We start from the raw sequence: 24,760 nt of genomic DNA, 5'->3' as shown, positions 1-24,760 counted from the left end.
TTTTTAAAAACATGATTCTACCCCATACAGGAGAATTTTGCTCATGAACTATTTGGTTGTCCTGAATAGAATATGTTTACAAAAGTCAGGATAACCATGTAACTTCTGATTTTAAAGAAATTATCACATTTATTGGGGTGGCATTGGTTGATAAAATTATACAAGTTTCAGGGGTACAATTCTACTAAACATCATCTGGGCATTGTATTGCATGTTTACCACCCCAAGACAACTCTCCCTGACTTCCTTTTTAATTATAAAAAAATATTCTGCAGAAGCCTACCAAGAGGACAAATGAAGATTTTTAAAGTGTATTTATGAATGCATACACTTCATTTACTTGATAGTTTAAAAAACAAACTGAGGTATATTAGTCTTTTTTTTAATATATGCTTACTTGAGCATATATTCAACTGGGCATTTGAATTATGCAACACCCAACAAAATGTGGTTAGAAACACTAAGGTGAAATACGTAGGAGAACGCGTCTCTGAAGAAGCACACAGGCTGCCTCAGGGGGTGAAGGCCCCGGTCAGGTCGTCCAAAGCTCACTCTCAGCAGCGCCTGTGCCCATAGAGAGAGAGGGCGGGCGAGCTCAGGAGCGAGAATGACGGAGAGAGATTAGTACAAAGGCAGGGGGTGGCCTGTTCACGGAGGTGAGTCTAGGGGACTGAGGGGTGGGGGATGCGTGGAACCTCCCCTGTACCCTCAGGTGACTCTCCGCGGGAGGCAGGGGGGCCTGGGACCCCACGAACCAGGCCGGGGCACCGCGCTGGGCCAGCCAGAGAGTCGGGGTCCTTCCACCCCCGCCCCCTTCACCTTCCCAGGCCTCTCGCCGGCCTCCCCATCCATCAGCCCCCCCTGGGTCCCTCTTGCCCTCCACCCCCCTGCATGGCCCTGCACCCCTCTATTCCCTTCCGCTCCCCCCATTCCCCGCCGTGCTCCCTGCAGCCCACCACCCTGAAGCTTCCTGCAATGTGAACTGCGCCCGGGCCACAGTCAGCAGTAAGCAATATGTCATTCGTCCTGACCAATTACCTACATAGACATAAACGAAGGAATGCAGCACATTAAATCATTCATAAACATACTATCTGCTATGCCCTCGTGTATTCCATTCTACTCTTTGGGCTAGTTGTGACACACTCAAGAGATTTCATGACCCATTAAGGGATCATGGAGAGATCATGAAAATACCACAGAATGGGTGACTTATGACCAACAGAGATTCATTTCTCACAGTTATGCAGGCTGGGAAGTCCAAGAGAGAAGTGTCAGCAGATTCTGCGTGTGGTCTTCTTTATGGATGATCTTCTCGCTGTCACATGATGTGGTGGCAGGCTTCTTTTGTAAGGGCACTCATTCCATTCATGAGCATGCCACTTGCATAGTATAATCACCTCCCGAAGACCCCACTCCCTAATACCGTCACCTTGGGGGTTAATATTTAAACATGACATTGGGATCACATGAACAGTTCAGACCATAGCAACCAGGAATGGACTTGGTTATAAAGTATCTTTCGATGTATGATTGCGTAGCAAGAAGTCTTGCAAGATGTAATAGAATCTCCCTTCTGGGCCAAGGGCAGGTTTGTTTGTTGACCAGTACAGTAAAGATAATGTCTTATCCTACGGTAAACATTGGATGACCTTTCTAGCAGCTTGCACCGTAATATCTGGCAGTTTCCTGTGTCCCTGGATTCTCAGCAGCGACACAAACCAACTGTGTGGGCAGCATTCACCCGCACTGCTCTGCGTGTGTCCTGTGGGACTTGGAGACAAGGCGGCTGTTACAGACACGAAGCTCATGCTGCCTACCGTGAGCTCAACTTCTTTGTCTCCAACCCAGAAATCTGGTCCATTCTGTCTTTGTCTGTGAATTGTGGCAGGCGAAATAGCTTACAAATAGAATGAGAAAAATCTCTGATCTTCACAAAACATGGATGTGAACCCAAATTTTGAAAAACACTGCTGTAGGATTTCCCCAAATGCTGGTGACGTACTCCTTTCAGATATAAATACCTGTATAGATACTGCTATTAGTTTCTACCAACTGGGCTAATAATGGTGGTAGAGGAAGATTTTGGAAAGGAGAGAACAATGGCAACAAAACATTTTGATCTTTATATTCCCTTTCTTCTGTCCATTATACATTGTGTCTCTGTATAGGTTATTTTCAAAGTTTGCACAAACTCTGAGGTTTACTCATAGTAATTGTCAAAGACATCCACAAATTTACACATACAAAGGTAAGGGTTGTAATGTTTCTCAGGGTGGTTAAATAAAATTCCCTGGATGTACACCATGGAGTCTTTTGCTCCAGGTGGAAGCAACAAGCAGAAGTATACATAGAAACATAGATGAATTTTTTACGTATAACGCTGACAACTGGGCTCCGCCCCAGAATATAGAGAGTTAGCAGAAGAACTGCTCCCAATCCCAGCTATGTTAGCTTCAAATCCATGACTCTTTTCAAACCCTCCAGGAACGTATTTAAACAGGAAGTTGAAGCTGCCAACGAACCAACTAGGCCAAAATCAAAGACCTATGTATAAGGTTTGACACAATAAATTACATAGAAGCAAACATAGGTACTAAACTTGTGGATCTTGGTTGTAGAGCACATTTCGTTAGTTGGACCCCAATGGCAAGGCAGTAAAGGCAAAAAAAAAGAAAGAAAAAAAGAATGAGACCTTATCAAACTCAAAAGTTTCTGTATAGCAAAAGAAACCACCAACAAAACAAAAAGGCAACAACAAAATGGAAGATGATATTTGAAAATGACAGCTCCAACAAGGATATCCAAAATATTTATAGAACTCATACAACTCAACACCAAACAAACTACCTAATTAGAAAATGGGCAGAGGACCTGAACAGTCACTTCTCCCAAACAGCCAAGAGATGTATGAAAAGATGCTCAACTCCACTAGCTGTTAGTTAAATGCAAATCAAAACTACAGTGAGATACCACCTCACACCTGTTAGAACGGCTGTTACCAGTAAGACAGGCAATGACAGGCACTCGCGAGGTTGTGGAGAAAAGGAACCCTCACTCACTGCCGGTGGGAATGTAAGCTGGTGCAGCCGCTGTGGAAAACAGCATAGTGCTTCCTCAAAAAACTACGAATAGAGTTACCATCTTACCCAACAACCCCTCTTCTGGGTATCTACCCGAAAAGCTTGGAAACACGTATTTGCAAAGATATATGCATCCCTATGTTGAATGCAACGTTATTCACGGTGGGTAAGACATGGAGACAAGCAAGGTGTCCTTCCACAGAGGACTAGATAGAGAAGCTGTGGTCCATCTATACTATGGAGCACTACTCAGCCATCAGAGAAAATGAAATACTCCCCTTTGTGACAACATGGATGGACCTTGAGAACATCACGCTAAGCAAAGTCAGTCAGAAAAAGTCAAGAACCATATGATTTCACTCATATGTGGGATATAAAACTAAAACTTATAGGCACAGACAACCATATGGTGGTTACCAGAGGGAAGGGGGTAAGAGATAGTAAGGAGTAAAGAGGGTAATGCAAAAGGTGAGGGAAGATGAGCGGACTATTGGCAGGAGGCAAACAATGCAATGTACAGATCATGTATCATAGAAATATACCCTTGAAACCTATACAATCTTATTAACCAATGTCACCCCGATAAATAATCAAAAAATAAAAAAAAGGAAAGGCAACGCCAGAGAGAGAGAGAGAGGTGGGGGAGAGTTTATCATTTGCTCACCTGGGGGAGACCAAAGCAGACTTAAAAGCGATAAAAATGAAATCATTCTGCCACCAGACAGAGGTGAGGCTAAAGCTCCGCCCCTTCCTCCGGCCTCTAGGGAGTACATTTGCCGGTGGATTTCAGACATTGTAACCTTCCAGTGTCCTGCTTAAAAATGAAATAAATAAAATACAGTAAATCAATGTAAAACTAGTTTGGTAATCTGCAGCTGCCCCAGATCACCAATGTGTTTTTAAAAAAATCTTGAACTTAATGTCATTCTATTTTATATCGTATGGGATATATTCTATCCCAGAGGCCAAAAGCTTTATAAGGCATTTCAGTAATAATATACATAACTCCAAAGAATTTTTAAAAATTTTACTTATTGATTTTTAAGAGAGAGGAGAAGGGAGAGAGAAAAACATGGATTTGTGGGTGCGCTTATTCATGCATTCATTGATTGATTCTGGTACGTGCCCTGACCAGGGATTGAACCCACAACCTTGATGTATGAGGATGGCATTCTAACTAACTGAGCTCCCGGGCCGGGGTGCCAAGAGTGTGATTTAGTAATGAGGCCCCACTGTTAACTTGATTCCTCTAGGATGAAATCTCCTGATGTAGAGAACAATGTGAGTTACTTAGGTAGGAGTTTTGAAGAATTTGCCAGTGCCTTTGATTACGCTAAGGCCCTAAGAACACAATGACAGAATGGCACATGCTGCCAATGATCCCCGTGTGATTCGCTGTGGGAATCACGAGATTGATAAAATGACCGCATCCTCTGTGTCATGAAGTAGGGCATTTTCTTAATCTTTACCCTGTTGGCTACTCATTCTGATTTACATTTCTCTCAGTTTAAATTTTGAGTGACTTGACTAATGTTCAGTGATTATTATGACTGGGAATGTTTAACATTCATTATAACTTATAAATATTTCTATGATTTGATTTTTTTGTGTGGTATTGTAGCTACATATATGAATATATGTGTTCAGAATATAGATTAATCTTCATTTAGACTTTGTATGTTACATGAGAAAAATAATTCTAATCTTTATAGGAGTATTGTTCTTGTTACAATTTTTAGGAAGCAGAATTATCTTTCATCTCCGTGGTAACTGCCACATGCTAACTTGTGAAGTCCATTGTCACATATAAATGCATGAAACCGAGTAATGCACAATTACAAATTGCTATATATTTATTCCTAATTTAGCCTGTAGTCAAAGAAAAGTCACTTAACCTGCATGTTGTAGTTGCCATACATGTTATTATATTTCGGTGAGTTTTAGCAGATTCGTTTATTAACTTTTGAGAGCTGGAGTCTTGGATTTTTGTCTTTCAAATTTGAAAGTTTAAATTAAAAAAAAAAAACCCTCAAATACAAGGCTTACATAAAGTATCCTTATATTACAAATGCATTAAGATTTTGCTATGGCATATAAACACCAATCACTGGAACGATATTGTATATTTTTTCTGATTGATAGCACCCAACAAGTTTGACTGAATCACAAATACGCATTATAAATCACCCTGCTTCTCAAAGGAAAGACTCCATTGTTTTCCCGATTGGACACTAACATTTTAATCTGTTCAGGTAATAAAGTTCTCATAAAATATGCAGTTAATGAGGTTGCCTGTAGCTCAAATACACTGTAGCTACCATATATTTTTTTCTGATAATATTGTTAATTTTTCTTCTTTCTTTTAAATCTAACCTAAAGGGAATAAGAAACATGGGTGGGGGGGGGTTATATTCCTTCACATATACATTCATTGAAGGAAGTCGTCCTTGAAACGCGATATGCCACATCGCATCTAACGTGACACCTTCTCCGTGTTAATTATATTCTGCCAGTAAATGGTGGCCAGCGCGTGAGCTTTGTAGTGAAGGGAGTTAGTCACGGGCACACCATGCACTTTCCCTTCAAGCAATGAAGTTAATGAGCTGTCCCTTCAAACAGCTCCCTACTCATCTTGGGAAAGTTGTTCTACAATATATGCATCATCGGTTTTAGTTTTAATTACTTCTGATCAAAAGTTGCCAAAGTTAGCTAGGGACCCAGCCAGTAAATTTAGGATGATCAATTTCCTTTACAAATGGCTCCTTCGATGTAGAATAAGATCTTGCAAAGCACACACCTCCACTTACTGTGAACTCCTGAGATCCAAAAATTATTTTATTATTCAGTGGCATTTGGCCCCATCCAACCCCCATGCTAATAATAATTTTAGAAATAATTAAGCAGTCATCAGTGTCAAGAGGAAATTGCAATTAAAACAGGATTCAATCTGAGAGGCATATAAAAATTGTTGTAGTAAAATACAACTTATTTCTTCTCATGTTTTCTTAGTGTAGTGAGAAAACGGTACATTTATTAATGTTTTTTCTTTCTATCATGTATTTTTAATTTATTTTAAAAAATAAAGCTTTTCATCAAGTTTAATATTTAAAACATATTTTAGTTTTAGACTGAAAACTTTAAATACCAAATTCTAGACTTAATATTTTCTCTAAGTCAATAAGCTAAACATATTATAATGTTTACAAATCCTAGTGTTTAATGATATGGAAATTTCTGAAAAACATTTTCACATGCTCGGCACATGTCCACTTTCTTTTGTAGTATTGTATCTAAGAGACAGAATAATTTCAAGTCCCTGACAGAGTCAAAACTGAGTTAGAGTTGTTTTGCTGATTTACAATTTCCAGTGGAACAATGTGCATGAGAAAAAATTAAGAAGGAAAATCCAGCCAATTGTTTAAAATATTTTAAAAATATTATTTACATATTTTGTAATGTATATGAGGGAGGGGGACACAAGAAAAATGGAATTATTTTCTGGAGGGCAAGCCCCTTGTGGGAAAGGCTTCCCCGCTAAGTGAGTGTTCCAGGGACCTATTGGTATGAGTGCACCAGCTGGCGTTGTTGTGAGAGGCTGCATTAGGTTTCAGTGAATTTTTTTGAAGACTCAACGCATTTGCCCATTTCATGATGGGTGATTTATGAGTACACCTGCCCACACCGCGCTGAGTGCTCAGCAGTTTTTGACCAAAAATGGCATGACTTCAGGCCCCACCCTCCCTATTCAGCTGATTACACCTCGAGCAACTTTTTTTTGTTGTTCCTCCAGATGAAAAAAGTCCTCAAAGGGAAACATTTTGCCCATGAGGAAAAGGTGAGACAAAAAATGGCAGAGGCGCTAAAAGGCATCAAAATCGATGACTTCAAAGACTGTTTTGAGCAGCGCCAAAAAAATCTCAATAAGTGTATTGCATCCAATGGAGAGTCTTTTGAAGGTGACTGAATTTTAAACATGCAAGAATAAATACATTTTTTAATAAATAAATTCCATTTTTCGGGGTCCTCCTTCGTAATCACTCATAGTCATGACGTGCCATGAGTTTGTACAGACTTCTAAAAAATTTAATATATCATCTCATTTAATCTTGTGACGATGCTACAATAGGGCCATTATTTCCTTCATACTGTAGTTGAAAACACCGAATCCCCGTATTTACGTGGCACTAGATGGCAGAGCAGTAACTGCACCTCTAGGCTGCCTGATGACAAATAGTTTGCATTCGGGATTCGTCGAATGTTTACCTCAGTCCTGTGAGGGAGGGATTTTTCTTCTCTTTTCTCCTCTTTTCTTTTTTAATTTTTAAAAAGATTTTATTTACTTTAAGACAGAAAGAAAGGGAAGGTGTGGTTGCCTTTCATGGGCCCCCTCCTGGGGACCAGGCCCGCAACCCAGGCCTGTGCCCTGACTGGGAACTGAACTGGTGACCCTCCAGTTCACAGGCCAGCGCTCAATCCACTGAGCCACGCCAGCCAGGGCCTCTTTTCTCTTATCTTGAGGGGAAAATGAGGTTCAGAAAGTTTTTGTTTTCTGTCTGAGTGTTCCAGCTTTGATACCTGGCAAAACTGAGACTGGAAGGTGTGTCTCTCTGGCACCAACCAAGGCTTTGTTAAATGGATGAATGAATGATTAATTTACTTATTAAAAGGGACCATAATTGTTTAGAAATAAAAATGATTCAAATTGTGACTCTAACGTATATCTGCACATTATCAATGCAACTGATTGAAAAGTGAAATATTTATTATGTCCAACTGGTTTTTGTTTGACTTTACAATACTGACTAATTCATATATTTGACAAAACTTTTCAACAATAATATATCAACCAAATTAAGTACTTTGTCTGATTTCATGTCACCATAGCCTAACTACGTTATAAGGTTGTTTATTATTTATTAACCAATCTATGTATTTTAAATATTCATTGTGTGCTACCCGATAACATCAATCATCTATTACGTACAAATTATTATTATTATTTTTTGTGTAAAGGAAAAGAATTGTTTACTTAAAAGGTATACAGATTTCAAACGATGTTGGAATTCTGCTGTTAAGTTCCATTTCCTTTTTATTTTAAAGCTTTTATTTATTCTTAGAGAGAGGGGAAAGGAAGGAGAAAGAGAGGGAGAGAAACATCGCTGTGCGGTTGCCTCTTGAGCACCCCCTACTGGGCACCTGGCCTGCCACCCAGGCCTGTGCCCTGACTGGGACTCGAACCCACGGTCCTTTGGTTCACAGACAGGCACTTGACCCACTGAACCACACCAGCCAAGGCCGTGTAAACAATTTCTTAACAGACAAGGCCTACAGATGCATTTCTTCTTGGACACACCCACAAAGCAACCACAGTGGCCTGCGGTCTTTGTGTGCTGGCCTTGAACACGAAAACCTCCAGAAGTGGCGCAGCCCTCCATGGGCCCGACTTTTCCTCAGCAGCTCCAGGTCCTCACGAAGCTTGTTATCCAGGCTTTTGGCCGGAACCTGGCTATATTTTCCATCCTTCACATCCTTCTGTCTGTTCAAGAACCCGTCCGTGAATCTTGTCTTGTCAGCTGCTCTCTGGGCGAGATCATGTCTGCTCTCCTCACCACCACATGGGCGTACCTTCGCTCCACACCCTTCACTGCAGTGACAGCAGAGACTATTTCCCATTGCCCATCGATTTTGGTGTTGAGTCCTCGCAAAATGTGCTGGAACTTCTCAGGGGTCTCTTGAGACATGGCTGCAGCAGCGTGTATCCTTCCTGGGGAAGAGCTCGCTTTCTAAGTATAATTATATATTTTCTTGACTTTTCTCAGTCTTCATTTAGAAGAGCTATGTGTGCATTTGTTGTATAACTCTCACCGACTTGCCAAGAAATGAAACTTCCTAAGTTTACGACTGCTCTTACATATTTTTCTCTTCTTCCTCTGAAGTTATGACTTTTATTATTGCCGAATCTCACCCTGCTGGATGATAGAAATAATATAATAATCTAATTAACATTTTACTGCCATCAATAGAAATTGTGTAATTTTTTAAAATCTCTGACTCGTGGGATAAAAATAGAAAAATTCTAAGAGAAATATAGAGCAACTTGAAACTGAAGAGTTTATCATACAATCAGTACAACTATTAGCTGCAAACATTGTCAAGTATATCTCTGACAGAATGTGTAATCCTCTCTTTATTAAAAAATGTAGTTTTGACATTGTAGAAAAATAAAAGTTAGTGCTAGAAATCAGATGCAAATAACGAATCAAATGTTTTTCAAAGTTATATAATTATCATAGAATTCTAATAACCAAGATTTTGCTTAAGCACTTTTTTTGCATAGAAAGATGATGAAGATGCATGATTAGAAGGGCAGTTTGTTTGTAATAGCAGAATTGGATTTTCACTGATTTATTCATGATTCTATTACTGGTATTTCACCTAATTAGCAGTATCCATCTGCAACCCAGCTTATTGAAGCTTGGAGTGATTCATATAGCTGGGGAATGATGTACACCTAACTGGATCGTGGAGAAATCAAACCAGATCAAAGCATTATCAGAGCCAATTCTAATTAAGCTTGTACGATGTGCTGGGGAAAATTCTAGCTAGGATAAAACAACTCATTTAATCTTCAAAACACCTTATATTGCTATTAGTAATCATCCTTATTTTGCAAATGAAAAAAATGAAAAACCAAGAGATGAAGAAAAGGATGATAAGTAGCTTAAGTTGACCCATCTGGTCAATGGTACAGTTGGGTTTTAAATGCAGAAAGGCTCATACCCGAAATTAAATAAGTGCTTTGGGAAACATCGGACAAACACTTTAGGGAAATCAATGACAAATGGGATTTCACTTCATGGTTTCCTCCTGATTATCGACTTCTGAGTTTTTCTTATTGCAAGGCTGAGAAAACTACTGTGGGAACACAGCTTGCATCCAGTTGGGTATGTTCCCATTTGTTTTAAATGTTTCAGCCAATATGGCTGCTCATTTATATGTTTAATCAAGAGATGACCAGATGTCAGTGTGACATTTTGTCCTCGGTGGTTTGGACATGGGAATGGTCACTGAAGAGGTTTATGCTCTGTTCAGACACTGGCCAATTGAAATGACAAGAAAAGGCGCTGCGTATTTGCTCATCCTGGAAGTGAGTTTATGGCTTAATTTCTTGTCTGGTTGTTATAAATAGCCTTTAAAACAAATATGCGTTCTCTCCTAAAGCCTCCTCTTGCATGACAAAGTCAGGCTGAAACTGGAGAGTTTCTTAATGGATGTTCTACCTTTTCATAAAAATGGGCAATGGAAAATTAATTGAAGGAATTTTATTGAAAAATATATACTTACAGGTTTCTTAACATTAGGTTCAATCAATCATGAAAAATAATTCCATTAGCGACCCAAGCGTCCAACAGTAGGTGAGTGGATAAAACAGCTATGGTGTGTTTACACAATGGAACACTACTTGGCTGTAAGGAAGAAAATCTTACCCTTTGTGACAGCATGGAAGGACCTGGAGAACATTATGTTCAGTGAAATAAGCCAGTCAGAGAAAGAGAAATACCGCGTGATTTCACTCATATGTGGAATCTAATGAACAAACTGAACTAACAAGGGAAATGAGGACAGACTCAGAGAGAGAGAGCAGGCTGCCAACTATGGGGGATGGTCAACTAATATTTGACAAGGGAGCCAAGAGTATTCAATGGAAAAAAGATATTCGCCTCAATAAATGGTGTTGGCAAAATGGGGCTATAGACACAGGGATAAAATTGGACATTACCTTAAATCACTCACAAAAATGAACTTGAACTAGATTAAAGTAAGTGTTAAACTGGAAACTGTAAAACTCCTAGAGGAAAACATAATAGAAAAAAGGTTCTTGACATTTGTCTGGAAATGATTATTTTGCGTATGACACCCAAAGCACAAACAGCAAATGCAAAAATAAACATGTGGGAAAATAAACATCAACTTTAAAAGCTTCTGTACAGTGGAAGAACCAATCAACAAAATTAAAAGGCCTCCTATGGAATGGGAGAAAAATACTTGCAAACCACTTATCTCGTAAGAGGTTAATGTCCAAAGTATATAAATAACTCATACAGATCAATACCAAAAAAAAAAAAAAAACCCCAACAATCTGATTTTTAAAAAAATGAGCAGAGGAGCTGAATAGACTTTTTTTTTTTTCCAGAAGAGGCACAGAAATGGCCAACAGATGCATAAAAACATGCTTAACATTACTAATCATCAGGACAATGCGAATCAAAATTCAAGGAGATAGCACCTCACACTTGTTAGAATGGTTATGCAAAAGACAAGTGGTAAATATCAAGTGTTGGTGAGGCTATGAGGTAAAGGGAACTCTTGCACACTGTTGGTGAAAATGGAAACTGATGCAGTGGAAGACATTATGGAGCTTTCTCAAATACACTGAAAATAGAACTCCCATATGATCCAGCAATTCCACTTTGGGGTATGTGTCCCAATAAAATGAAATTAGGATCTCAAAAAGATATTTACACTCCCATGTTAACCGCAGTATTATTCACAATAGCCAAGATAGGGAAACAACCTCAACAAAAAAGTTGCCCTGGCGAAGTATAGAGTAAGAAAAAGTCTTCCATGCATTTACTCTGAGAAATAAATTACATAATGGAGAGAGTCAGACCAGTTAGGGAATAAAAAAAGCAAGGAGAAGTAACCAGTTTCAGGACCATTTTAGAAGGATACCCTCTGTGAGAAACTGAGGTTCATGTCCAGCAAAATCTTCTGTGAAGTCATCTACAATTGTTCTCCAAAAGGACAGAACATGAGAATTTATCTGCCAATCTCCGGTAGTCACAAGATATCCTATAAGGGTATTAACTCCCTTGCACTTTCAAGTTACCTGTGTTTGTATGTGTGCTGATGGTTCAGTGTCCATGGGTCTGCTTTCTAGAGACATCAACCAAGTGTGTGGAGAGAAAATAAGAGAGAGAGATTTGTTCAGATGAAGCCAAGTGCTGTCAGGTTACAGCTGCATGAAGCCAAGTGCCAAAGCAATAGCTATAGCAAAAGGTGAGCTGAGGAGATGTGAGGGGCACGAGACACAGCCATTGAAAAAGGATAAGGAAGAGATATTGAAGAAGACTTAGAAGGAGCCATTTAAGTGAAATAAACGCGGTGGCGAAAGGCAAATGCCATATGATCTCCCCTATAAGCGGAACCTGATCAACAAAACAAACAAGCGAGCAAAGTAGAACCAGAGGCAGGGAAATAAAGAACAAACTGACAGGGACCAGACAGGAAGAGGAGGGGGTAACGAAGGAAAGAAGGGGAAGGGCCAAGGAACATGAATAAAGGGACCATGGACAAAGCCGGGAGGGGGCAGCATTGAGGGTGGGAGGTGGGGGTGGGTGGGGCAGGGGAGAGCAGTTCGAGGGGAAATGGAGACAACTACAACTAAACAACAATGAATAAGTCCTCCCCTCCACAAAAGGAGAAGTAAATAAACCAAGACATTGCCGTATCCTAAACTAAGGGTAAAGTTCCAATAGCACAAGTAACAGGTAACACACAATGCTATAAAGAGATGAAAGTAAGGAATGAAGAAATACTATGAAAAGAATCATTAAAAAGCCCCTTTTTGCCTTAAGAGAACAGTTTTTAAAAATATAGAATTCAGAGTGCAAACATTGAGGAGTGAGTTGATCGGAAGGAAGTAGAAGTAGTGAGACCAGAATGCTCTTCCACAAATGTGGCGTTAAGAGAGGGATGTTAGATGGAGAAGCATGAGAAGGCGGTGTGACGCTGGAAGGCAGTCTTGGGGGGAAATGTGATATGTGGGCATTTTTAGGCCAAGGTAAAGAAGACAAAAAGAAGACAAAAATGAGAGATTGAAAATAGAAAAAAAGCAGAGAACCAATAATTAGAGGTTAGAAGGGAAGATCGGTGAGCACAAATTAACAAATGATAATGTTAGACTTGAAAAAGTGTTAGGATATGTTTGCCTCTTGACACAGGAAATAACAAGAATGGCAGTCACAGCTACAGGAAAATTCTAGGAGGACGTATATGCAAGGTGAAGAAATTTTTACCTAACTTCACTCATTCTGGGAAGATCGTAAGCGTAGCTTCATTCTTGTGCAGGTCATTTGCTATTTTGCATACAGGGTTATCCAGCATGATGGAACTAGAGTACCTTGATACATCACTTAGATGAAATGAAGGTGCAAATAACAGAAAATCTAGAATAAAAGTTACAGTGTTTATTTTCTGACATAAAATAAATCTGAAGAAGACAACTGCGTTTTAAAAAGACTTCCGGGAGCCAGACTCCTTTAATAGTTCTTTCCTACCATTCTCACAGTGTGACTTTTCTCTCTGAATTCACTTCACAGTCCAAGAGGGCTCCTCAAACTTCAGTTTTACTGACAATAATAAGGGGAAAAAATGGAAAGAACACAGTGTCCCCTTCTTGGTTGAGTCAGCTTCTTTCAATTAGCCTTGCAAGTGGTCTCGCAGCCTGAGCTGCACAGCCACAGAGAGGTAATGAAGACCAGAGGTATGCTCTACCTGGTCGTATTATCTCCCTATGTAGTCCCGGGCTTTGTCTCTAAGGGAGAAGGCACAAACAGACATCAAGTGGCAAACAGCAATCACTACACAGACAACAAATTACCATCCACACAACCTCTCCAAACTGAGCAAGTAGCAGGAGTATTTCCTTTGCTGGGAAGGGTATAAAGTAAGTTGTACGAGGCCTCAGGAAACACAAGTAATCATCTGGAGATGGGGCAGTTTCTCCCTGTTCTGTTATCAAGAATATATTTAAGTTTCCAAAGAGAGATGTAGTAGCTTGCTTTGTCAGCCTTCTTTCAAGCTTTCTTTCTCTTCTTAATCAATACTATAGATGCATCTCTGGACTAAAGATGTCATAATTAGGGCTCAATCCTGCACCTTATGATGCTTTTGCGGGGGCTGGGCAATGGGGGAATGTTGGGTTGTAAACAAAAATATCAATATAAAAGTTTTATAATAAACACATTTTTAAATGGAAGACCTGCTCCCAATTTTACATATCAACTCTGCAGTACCTAAAAAAATTAAATTTTATATTACATAATCAAAATTATAAATCAATACCGCATATATTATAAAATTCAACATGTGGAACATAACAAGGAATATATACATGTTATATTTTACTGAAGCAAATTAAGATCTAAATTGATATATGAATATGTTCAAACATTGTAATAAATGCTAACGCTTAGCTTAAATGAATATAGTTGGGAGGCATGATGTGGAAGACTGGAATACATATCTGCAGTTTATTGTCAAAAAATAAAAATGAACTTGTCAAATTAGATCACCTCTACTGAAGACGATCAATGAAGCAGGTAACACAAGATGGCTTATCCTCAATAGGCAGACACAGAAAACAGAACCTTCTCTCCAAATTACTGGTGGAGCGGATCTTGCCTTGAACATATGCATCAGAAGAATGCCACACATGAGTTGGACAGGTGGCCCATGTTAGCGACCATATCTGTGGCTAGAGAATGAAGGACAAGTCAGCTTTCCCCATGTTAATATTATACACAACTTGCTGCTTTCCAAACTTGCCTGCTTATAAGAACCACTCAGTAAGCTTATTAAACATGGATTTTCTGACTGGTCTCCTGGGGATTCCGATTTAGTAGCTCTCTGACGGTTTCCAGGCTATCAGCAGGCGACTTTCAGAAATGCAGCTGTAACTACTATAGCTAACAGCAGTTTTCAGATATGACTGTGTCCTTCAGCTTAGGGCTTCGGAAAATTTGAACAGGTTAGGAAATTAAGCACTCAATCTCCATGCTCCTTTTAGCTTCTGATGTGACCTTTTGTACTCTTCCATGAGTGACGTGGGGACCCGTAGGAGCTGGCATTGGAGTGGGAAACACCAAACCTCATTTATAGAAATAATTTGAGTCTGAAAAAAATTAAAAATACATATAAACTCAGACAACAATCTAGATCGTGCAGAGAATATGCTGTAAGAATATAAAGAATAACTTTTTATATATCTCAGACAACAGATACTCGTAGAATATGAAACAAAACAACACATTTTGGTAAGAGTATTTCTCTTCCTGATGGTTTTCAAACCAAACCAAACAAAAACAAAGCAAAGTAGAATAAAATAAAACGTACACACACACAAAATTGAAATGTTATTTGGTTGTTTTAAGGCAAGCTAATCATTACTTTGCATATAAATAATTTTGGTTTTTAAATTTTGTTGGGTTTTTAAAAAGATTTTATTTATTTTTAGAGAGAGCAGGAGGGAGGGAGAAAGAGAGAGAGAGAAACATCCAGTTGTGGTTGCCTCTCACGCGCCCTCTGCTGGGGACCTGGCCCACAACCCAGGCCTGTGCCCTGACTGGGAATTGAACCTGCGACCTCTCAGTTCACAGGCTGGCCCTCAGTCCGCTGAACCACACCGGCCAAGGCAAATTTTTTGGTTTTTTAACACAGATTAAAATCGGCAGTAGAAAATACACGTTAATAAAATATATTTTGTGAGACTTTTTGCATGAGCCTGAATACCACCTGGAGGTGGAAAAGTGGCCTTTGTCTTGCAAGATGAGAAAAGCTGCTTTCTAACACTTAGATCAGAGAGTCGCCCCCAGCCTCCACTTGTTCTTGGTTTTGTAGCCAATCTACCTATAAACACATCTTTTTTTGACTCCCACAAGGTGCTTAGCAATTACATTATTGATTCCTGGGGTAAAAAATGCAAGAGTTAGATGCTTTGAACAACATTTTTTTTCATTGCTTATCATAAAAATGTATTTTTCTTTTTGAGAATTTAAAATGTGCCCCAGCTGGTGTAGCCCAGTGGATTGAGGGCTGGCCTGAGAACCAAAGGGTCCCCAGTTCAATTCCCAGTCAGGGCACAGGCCTGGGTGGCAGGCCAGGTCCCCAGCAGGGGGCGCGCGAGAGGCAACCACACATGGATGTTTCTCTCCCCCTCTCTTTCTCCCTCCCTTCCCCTCTCTCTAAAAATAAGTAAATACAATCTTTTAAAAAAAGAAAACTTAAAATGGAACCGTGCTATTTCTTCTAATGAGAAACTTGACAGTATTTCTTATTTTTTTCCTATTACCCCCAAGTTTCCTGTACCTTTACTAAGGCATTTGTAATAGAAGCCCTGGATTCTAATACCTGATGAACTATACTTAGATTATTGTTAGAACTATAGTATGTAATTGTCTCTGTACTTCATCATGCACATCTTGTTATATTAGTGTTTATATAGGTTAGGGGAAAAAAAGCAACATTGTCATTGCATTTGATGACATGTAACCTATACATGGGCTTTTTACCCCACAAAACAATATTTAAACCCTTTATCAGTTCTACATCTTAGGCATCAATACCTCAGACCCCCTATCAAGAGAAAAAATTGGATGGGTTTAAAAAAAAAAAAGCAAAGTCATTACCCTGAGTTTTATAGAAGCTGCAGCATCGAAGAGAATATTGGTGAAATCAGTGAATAGTAACTTCATTGTCTTTCCAGCCACAATAGCATTTGTTAAGAAATAAAATGTTTATACCTCCTTGAATACAGGCTTTGACTTTTTGGGAGTGAACAGAAGTCCTGTTCTTTTAAAATGATAAATAAAGTTTTCATATATGCTGGACTCGCAGTACAGTGTCAGGCAAAAGTCGGTTTATAGTTGTGAGTAGCAAAACAGTTTACCCCTGTATTCTTATTTATCAATTATTGTATAATTTTTCCATGCAAACAACTGTAAACTTACTTTTGCACCACCCTGTATATTAGCCTCTGTCAGTTTCTTGGTATGTGAGGCTGATCAAATTTTTACCTCTCTAAACCTAGCCCCGTTTTCCTTTGTAAAATGAGTATAATGATATTTCTTACCCCATGGGTTTGTTGTAGAGACATAAAAGAAGAGATAGTGCATGTAAAATCCCTGATCTAGTATCTTATCTTTGCTGGAACCACTTTTGTCTGTAAGTACAAATTCTGCTACTCCAAATCCAGACCCTTTCCCCAGACAGCATGCTGTTTACTGCACTTTAAATGAGAAGTCTTTCTTTGCATGCATAATAATCTGTACCTATTTCTATTGCAGCGCTTATTAATAGTTGCTGATTTTCTTATCTCTTTTTTTCATTGATAACGGACACTATTTTCTTGTCCTATTTTGAATCCTTAGCAGCCTCTACAATGCTTGACACTTAGTAGACATTTAAAATGTTATCTTATTGATTGAATGGATGGATATGTCTAAAATGAGCCAGTGATGAACCTGTTTTATATGAATTTATCTATGGAAATATCAGAAGGGCTTGTATATAACACAATCTCACCTTTTTAGTTCTTTGTCATTGGGAATACAAAGACATAAAGACATTGTCCTGGGATTGAGGAAAAAGAAAAAAAAAAGAACCCATGGATTTGAACAACAGTGTAGTAATTGCAGGGGCCGAGGCGGGAGTGGGTGGAAGTGGACGGGGGTCTAGGCAGATAAATGGTAATGGGAAAAATACAATACAAATGAAATATTTAAAAAAATGAAATAAAGACACGGTCCTTGATCTCAAAGAATACATTGGCTTCTATGAGAAACAGACATATAAATAAATCATTTTAAATCAATAAAGTAAATCCAATAATAGATGTGTTATAAACTACTGTGGGGGCTTAAACATATTCATCCTTTTCTTTCTACCTTCTAAGTTCTTCTGGCCGGGCTAATAACCAAGTTAATAGAGACAGTCTGACAGGAGAAGATCCAAGTTCAATACATGCTCATAAGCTCATGAGGCGTTCACACAGACATGATAAATCCATGAAAATTCCGAAAGCAGTGAATATATAGGACATTTTGGACAAAGGAGAAGGAGGGGGGAGGGTTACATGCCATTAGATTTTCAGAAGTGAGAATGGGTGATTTATAAGTAGTCTAAGAAGAGGCAAACACACAGGCCAGGAAATCACGTGCTAGGTGACTCAGGAACAATGAGATACAGCGCCTATGTAGCTACAGGCACTTGCCTGAAGCGCTCTATTTATCACACTTAGTTCTATTAGGCTAAGGCGGCATCTTAAGCAGTTCCTCAGTCTGAACCTCTTGGGCAGGAAAGGGAGGAGGATCAAAGGTTCTGAGTCCTTTGTTTCTTGATCAACAGCTTAAAATTAATATCCCACAAAGCAGCCTTAGGGTGGCAGAATTTTGGTCCCTTCACTGGTAGTAAAAAGAAGCAGGTCGGGGGAGTCTTATGAAGTATCGTGAGCTCCTTCGTGAGCTTGGATTATCAAGGGTGCTTCACAGAAGTGGAAGAAGGAACTCCCGGCAGAAGAAACAAAGCATGCAGAGATTCAGAGATGAGAGGGAACAAGAGCTTGCTTGACACCTCAGATAGCTTTTAGGAGAATTTTGCAATAGTTCAGCCACATGAGAAAAGATGAGCAACTGTAACCAAGCAAGTGAGCGCTCTGCTGCCTGCCACAAAGCCAAACTCATGAGGCAGGTGCGGGTGCAAAAGGAGAGGTTTATTCAGGTGCTAGGGCCTGGGAGAATGGTGGACTCTTGTCTCAAAGACCAGCCCCCCTTCCTGCTCCAGCCTGAGGTTCTTATTGGGACGGGGGAGGGACGGGATTTTTCTATGCAATTGTCCTGCTTCCCTTGGCTAAGCTCGGGCCCTGTCCATTCATCTTCCTGCCTTTAGGACCCTCTGTGTAAGAACTGCCCCCTGCGCCATCTTGGCCAATGAGGGCGATTCCCCGGCTCTCCTACTGACTGTCTACAATAACAGGACCAGAATAGAGAACTCTGAGTAAAGGTAAGTGTGTTGGTTTGCTAGGTTTGCCATAACAAAATACCATAGAATGGGTGGTTTAAACAACACAATTTATCTGCTCACAGTTGTGGTGGCCAGGAAATCTGGGGTCCGCGTGTACTTGGGGTTGGCTCCTTCTGAGAGCTGGGCAGGAAGGAGCTTTTCCTGGCCTCCCTCCTGGGCGGGACATGTCCGTCTTCTCCCTGTGTCTTTACATCCTCTGTATGTGTCTGTGTCCAAATTTCCTCTTCTTATAAGGATGTGGGTCTTGTTGGATTAACGGCCACTCTAATAACCTCATTTTACCTTAATTACCTCTTTAAAGACCCTATCGGCAAATAAAGACACATTCTGAGATACTGAGGAATCACATTTCAAACCCTTCTTAACCTTCTTAAATGAAAAATACATTTACCTTATCCCAATAGACCCAACACTCTTAACCCATTCCAGCCTCAATGCTAAGTTCAATGAACAGGTGTGCTAAAATGGTATCAAAGTGGCTCTACCTACTACACAGACACAGGGAGGCTGCCAAAATCAGGAGACAAAGAAACATGGCCCAAATGAAGGAACAGAACAGAACTGCAGAAACAGAACTAAGTGATGTGGAGATAGTCAACCTATCAGATGCAGAATTCAAAATACTGGTGGCCAGAATGCTCAAAGATCTGACTGACTATGGCAAACACATAAGGGAAGACATGAAGGCTCTAGTAAGGGAAATAAAGAAAAATCCAGAGGAAACCAACAGGGAAGGAAAGGAATCCAGGAGTCAAATCAATAATTTGGAACATAAGGAAGAAATAGACATTCAACCAGAACAAAATGAAGAAACAAGAATTCAAAAACACAAGGAGAGTTTAAGAAGACTCTGCGTCATCTCCAATCGTGCCAACATCCAAATCATAGGGATGCCAGAAGGACAAGAAGAAGAGCAAGAAATTGAAAATTTATTTAAAAGAATAATGAAGGAAATCTTCCCTAACTTGGTGAAGGAAATAGACATACAAGTCCAGGAAGCACAGAGAATCTCAAACAAGTTGGATCCAAAGAGGACCACACCAAGACACATCATAATTAAAATGCCAAAGGTTAAAGATAAGGAGAGAATCTTAAGAGCAGCAAGAGAAAGGCAAAGAACAGGGCAGTTCCCATAAGACTATCAGCTGATTTCTTAAAAGAAACTTTGCAGGCAAGGAGGGGCTAGCAACAACTATACAAAGTGAGGAAAAGCAAGGACCTACAATCTAGATTACTTTATCCAGCAAAGCTATCATTTAGAATAGAAGGATAGATAAACTCTTGTGCTTCCCAGACGAGGAGTTCATCATCACCAAACCCTTATTACATGAAATGTTAAAGGGACTTATTTAGGGAAAAGAGGATCAAAACTATGAACATCAAAATGACGACAAACTCACAGCTATCAACAACTGAATCTAAAAAACAAAAACAAAAACAAACTAAGCAAACAACCAGAACAGGAACAGAATCACAGATATGGAGATCATCTGGAGGGTCATCAGCAGGAAAGGGGAAGGGGGATGATGGGGAAAAAGATACAGGGATTAAGAAGCATAATCAGGTGGGTACAGAGTAGATGGGGGGATGGTAAGATTATTATAGGAAATGGAGAAGCCAGAGAACTTACGTGGACAACCCATGGGCAGGAACTAAGGGGGGATTTTTGGAGGGAATGGGGGTACCGGGCGGAGAGGGGGAAAGGGGCAAAATTGGGACAATTGTGATATCATCATCAATAAAATAATAAACAAAACAAAAAATATCATCCAAATCAAATATGGCTCTTTACTATCCACCTATGAACTTGTGAAATCTGACAAGTTATCTAATTCCAAAATACAACATAGGATGGCATAGGGCAAGCATAGGACAGGCATTCCCATTCAAAAAAGGAGAAATTAGAAAATAAAAGTGTCATGGGCCCTAAGCAAGTCTGAAATATAGCAGGACAAACTTCATTTAAATTTGTTTTTGTTGTCGTAAAATAATAACATGAGATCTAATCTCTGAACAAAATTAAAATGTAAGAGCCACTATAGAGACATGCACGCATTATAATTGTATAGCTTCCTGAATGGTAATAAAGTGACCATGTGTAAGTAACTGTCATGAAGGTCAAGAAATAGAACATCGCTAGAACTCTGCAGGCTCAATTTGTTCCCTCTCTCAGTTCTACCTTCTTCTTTGTCAAAGGTAAACAATATCGTGATGTCCAAAAATATACACTAGTGTTAACTGTTCCAGGAAGTCCTATAAATGGAACTACACAATAAGTGTTCTTTTCCACTTGACCTCTTATGCTCAAATGTGTTTTTGGCCTTTCATGTATGTTCTTTTGTTGAGTAGATGCGTATTTTATTGTATTCATACCTTATATTCCACTGTGTGAATACACTAATTTGAAATAACAGTACATATTCAATAGATTTTTGTGCAATTTAATGGTGGTACCATATGTAAAGCAAAGCATACGTACCATAGTAGGCACTGAGTAAATTATTTTTGAGTGGATGAATAAACGAATAAACTCGAGTGTTGAACAGAGAGCAACCCTCATAGTGATAATCAATATTAATACTATACTTTTCTATAAAATAAGATATGGGAATTCCCCCTGAATAAAACATAGATTAAAGGACTTAAGGAAAGGGGTAAATATGCAAAATAATTGCTCTGCCTGGTGTTCTCAGGAGTCAATAAGTGATGAAATAGAATCAAGTAACATAAAACAAAGACTGTGGACAGATCTGATTATTCCTCCAACATTCCACTGTGGAGGTGCCTGGTGATATGGAGCTGAATGTTAGGCCACAGTCAAGGATAAAGGAATCAAAAGGCTTGAAGAATTTGGAGGTAAAAAGCTATGTAACCTGGAGAGCGCTTGTAGACCAGCATCTTGCTCATCAGTCCATTGGAAAATCATGTTCGCTGCATGTTACGAGACCAAAGTCAGCGTTAGGCACTGAGAATATCTCCACTTTCTCATCCTACTCCTGTAATTTAGCAACTTTAATTTAAAAATAGATTTTATTTCTTGGAAATCAAAATGGAAAGTTTACATAGTCCAAAGTCAAAGTGTTGTGGATTGTGGAGATTTGATGAACTTTTCATAAATAAGACTCCCAATAATTGGTAGACTATTGCAATAAAAGGTTTCCTTTGCTTTTGATGTTTGTTTCATGTGTGTGAAAGGAATGAAGTGTAGGTTCTTTACCATTGCATGTTTACTACACTCTAGTTTTATGCAAACATACACTTTCCACTTATTTCTCTCTAGATCTCTATTACGATTAAAAGTCAGTTAAATTTTAATATTTAGATATTCATGGAAAACGTTTGGAAGAAAACATGTAGGAATCAATATCTTATGAAAAGGCAATTTCTTTTCTTAGATGAGTTTTAATCATCCTCTCATGAAACAGGCATGTAGTTAAATATTAAATAATTTTCACCTGCTTTTCTCTTCGAAAAAATCATAAGTATATGTTGCAGAATAGCTCCATCTGCTGACAGCTTGCCATGCCCTGAGTTCCTATTGAATCAAATATTTAATATTTGCTTATTTTGAATGGCTTAATAGATTGGAGTATGAAATATTTGATGTGTATGTAACTTTACATAAATCATGCGTGATGATTTTTTTTCATATCTGGAGCCCATGTCCTGAATATTGAACCTTAAATATTATGAGAAAAATACTTGCTATTAGGGTTGAGCCTTAAAATACAATATCTAATGTCTTACACATACAGAAAATGCACTTCAAACTGCTTCAAAGAATGTTTTCATTATGAACATTTGAAGATGGAAATATGGTGCTTAGAAAGAAAATAAAATATCTGAACAAATTGGGTCTAGGACGTGACAATTAGAATATTGGTGGATTCCTAGAAGCACCGATTTCAGTTCCCAGGTAGCGGCTCCAAAGCACTAAGTAGGAACCCAGCGATCTCTCACTCCCGGTAAGAAATCCATTAGACTGACCTTTGGTGGTTGGCTGAGGGGAGGATGAAGAACAGGTATCATAGCAAAGGAAAAGCTGAGACCTGTGTGCAAAAGCAGCCAGCCTTCCAGGGGAAAAGGGCCCTGCAGCCCAGGTCAAGCTGCCCAGAGGGCCAGAAATGCCCTCCCCACTCCGTTAGCCCCTTCCTTCCTTTTTCCCTGGGCCACGCGGCTCTCACTCCATGAGGGCCTCTTTCAGTCCCATCCACACTGTGTCAATAATGTGCCAGAAGGGTTTCCGGCTTCCCGAGGCGCTTGTCAGCGGTGGGCGAGAAAAGGCTCCCCGTGGGCGGCCTGCGTCGTGGGGTTGGCGATCCCCCACCAGTGGCCTGCGGGGAGGGAGAGTTCGAGTCCCACCCTCTCTGGCTGCTTCGCCCTGCACTGCGGGCTGCCTTCGGGGACGAGGACGCAGCGCGGCCGCGGGGACAGGCCGTCTGGGTGCCGCGTGGCTCGCGCGGGCCGGAGCAGCCGCTCCCCCTTCCCTTTCGGGGGGCGAGGAAGCGGGCGAGGGTGCTGGGGCCTCCCGGGAGGGCTTCGCCGCCGCCGCCGCCGCCGCCGCCGCCGCCGGGGGTGGGCCGCTGGTGCGGCGTCCGGCCGCCCTCCCATCCTCCCTGCGTCCGGAGGCCCCTTGGGGACGGTCTTCCCGGGCTGCGGGCCCGACCCCGCTCTGCCTGGCCTGCGAGCTGCGCCTCGACGCCTCCGACCTGCAGGCAGGGCACCGCGGGCGAAGACGAGCCAGTGCAGGGGTCCCTCCCCGACACGTGGCGCGAGGCAGCTGCGGGGGCACGGGGCGTGAGGGGGCGGGGCCCGCCCGGAGGCCGCGGTGGCGCCGGTGGGTCTCGGCGTTGGGCGGGCCGCTGCGGCGCCCTGGCTGCTGGAGGGACGGCGAGCTGGGGGCTGGCTTCCCCGGCCCGCCTCGGGCCTCGGGCCCCGCCTGCCCTCGGCCCAGGCCCGCCGTCCTGAGCGCCGGGGCCAGCGGTTTCCTGGCTGTCGAAGGCCCGACGGAGGCCCACGCCCTCTGCCACCCTCGTTGTCCTTCTTTCATCTCGCTGCTCGGGCGCTGACCTTGCTGAGGCCGAGAGGCCATTCCTTCCCCTCCCTTTTCTCACCTGCGGATGGGATCGAGGGAAGGACGGAGGGGCCCTGGGGGGACCTCGCCTTGGCACAGGCGACCCGAGCGCCCGCGAACGGGCGGAACGGACAGCCCCGGCCCTGCGCGCTCCCCGGCGGGGCCCTCCGCGTTGCGAGCGCATCTCCTTTTCCTTTTCCCTGTGCCGGGGCAATGGTGTTTCGTAGACCGCGGAGGCACACGCGCGCGTTTTCCTTCTGTACAACGGCCGGACGTGCAGGGTCGACTGCGGCACCCGCCCCACCCACGTGGATCCATGCACCGGGGGGCATGGGACGGGCCAATGGAGGCGTCAGGCCGACGCCCGTGGAAGGGGACGTCCCCCCTGAGCCGGACCGGCTGCGCGTCGGCCCTGCTGCCCCGTCTCTGCGCTTTCAACGCACTGCCCCAATGCACGACGGTGGGGAGACGTGGGATGGGAGAAGTTTCCAGTGTGGCGAGGGGGTTTTGGACAATCATAGGGTAAATACTGCTTGACACTGTTAAATTGTAAAAACAACACGCTTCATTAGGTGACCTCGTGACCATCAGTTACTTGAAGGTTTGTGAGAAGAGGTAGACACAAATTAGAATGAAATAAGAACATTGATTATGAAAATGTTAGTATGTGGAAACCAATCATGTTTCAGGGCTCACGAAGAAAACAACAATCAATAACAAATGTAGAGTTTCTAAAATAGAC

At 41.2% G+C, this 24,760-nt stretch overlaps 1 pseudogene; it reads right to left on the bottom strand.

The window, feature by feature from the left end:
- LOC129065359 (40S ribosomal protein S18-like) overlaps positions 1-8,824 on the bottom strand; it is a 31,569-nt pseudogene extending 22,745 nt beyond the window's left edge.
- Between the last annotated feature and the right edge of the window lie 15,936 nt (positions 8,825-24,760).

Source organism: Pteronotus mesoamericanus, unplaced genomic scaffold, assembly GCF_021234165.1.
Source record: "Pteronotus mesoamericanus isolate MK-2021 breed Mesoamerican mustached bat unplaced genomic scaffold, CSHL_Meso_final contig_177, whole genome shotgun sequence".
In the NCBI taxonomy this organism is placed as follows: Eukaryota; Metazoa; Chordata; class Mammalia; order Chiroptera; family Mormoopidae; genus Pteronotus; species Pteronotus mesoamericanus.
This window is presented reverse-complemented; position numbering and strand designations above follow the sequence as displayed.